A 1,482-nucleotide genomic window follows, 5' to 3' on the forward strand; every position below is an offset into this window, starting at 1 on the left:
GGAGCATATACATTTTTCTTGACTTTACATGGCACATTCTCCAGGATAGACCATATGTTAGGCCATAGAAAAATCTTAATACATTTTAAAAGATCAGAATCATACAAAAGATTTTCTCTAATCACTAGAGAATGAAGCCAAAAATCAATAACAGATGGAAAACTGGAAAATTCACAAATGAACAGAAATTGAACAACACACTCCTTAACAATGAATACATCAAGAAGAAATCACTAAGGAAATTAGAAAATACTTTGAGATGCATAAAAACAAAAAACACAATATACCAAAATAGGTGGAATGCAGTGAAAGCAGTGCTCAGGGGGAAATTTATAATTGCAAGTGCCTCACTAAAAAAGAAGAAAGAAAAAAAATAAAAAAGAAGAAAGATCTCAGATCAACACCCTAACTTTATACTTTAAGGAACTAGAAAAAGAAGAGCAAACTAAACCTAAAGCTGGCAAAAGGAAGGAAATGACAAAGACTGGAGTATATGGGCACCTGGGTGGCACAGTCAATTGCATGTCCAACTCTTGGTTTCGGCTCAGGTCATTATCTTAGGGTCATGGCATGAAGCCCTGCATTGGATTCTGCATTCGGTGCAGAGTCTGCCTGAGAGTCTCTCTCCCTTTCCCTGTGCCTCCCTTCACTCTCTCTAAAATAAATAAATAAATCTTCAAAAAAGATTGGAGCATAGATAGAGAATAGAAAACAATAAAGAAAAACAATGAAACCAAAAGAAAAATAATAAAATTGATGAACTTTTTAGCTTAACTAAGATAAAAAAGAGGATGCAAATTACTAAAACCAGAAATGAAAATGGGGACCATACAGAAATTAAAAGGATTTGGGAGATTATTATGAATAATTGTATGCCAAAAAATTACATAATGTAGACAAAATGAACAAATTCTCAGAGACACACAAATTATCAAAAATTACTCAAGAACCAGTAAAAAATATCAATAGACTTATAACAAGTAAAGATTGAATTAGCAATAAAAAACCTCCCGGGACACCTGGGTGGCTCAGTTGGTTAAGCATCCAACTCTTGATCTCAGCTCAGGTCTTGATCTCAAGGTTGTGAGACCCAACATGGAGCCTACTTAAAACAAAACAAAGGAAAACAAAACAAAACACCTCTGAAGAAAGAAAAGGCTTTTATTTATTTATTTATAAATTGAGATGTAATTTACATATGGTGTTATTATTAGTTTCACATATACAATATAATGATTCAATAATTACTCGGTGCTCACCATGGTAAGTTGTAATCACCATCTGTCACCAAACAATGTTATTACCATCTTAGTGACTGTATTCCTTATGCTGGACTTTGAATTTTTTCTGGACTTATTTATTTTGTAACTGGAAGTTTGTATCTCTTAATCCCCTTTATCTATTTTACTCATCCCCCACCCACCTCTCCTCTGGGAGAAAATGCTTTTAAAAGAATTTAAAGAATTAATACCAACCATACTC

Source organism: Canis aureus, chromosome 36 (genome assembly GCF_053574225.1).
Source record: "Canis aureus isolate CA01 chromosome 36, VMU_Caureus_v.1.0, whole genome shotgun sequence".
NCBI classification, from domain to species: domain Eukaryota; kingdom Metazoa; phylum Chordata; class Mammalia; order Carnivora; family Canidae; genus Canis; species Canis aureus.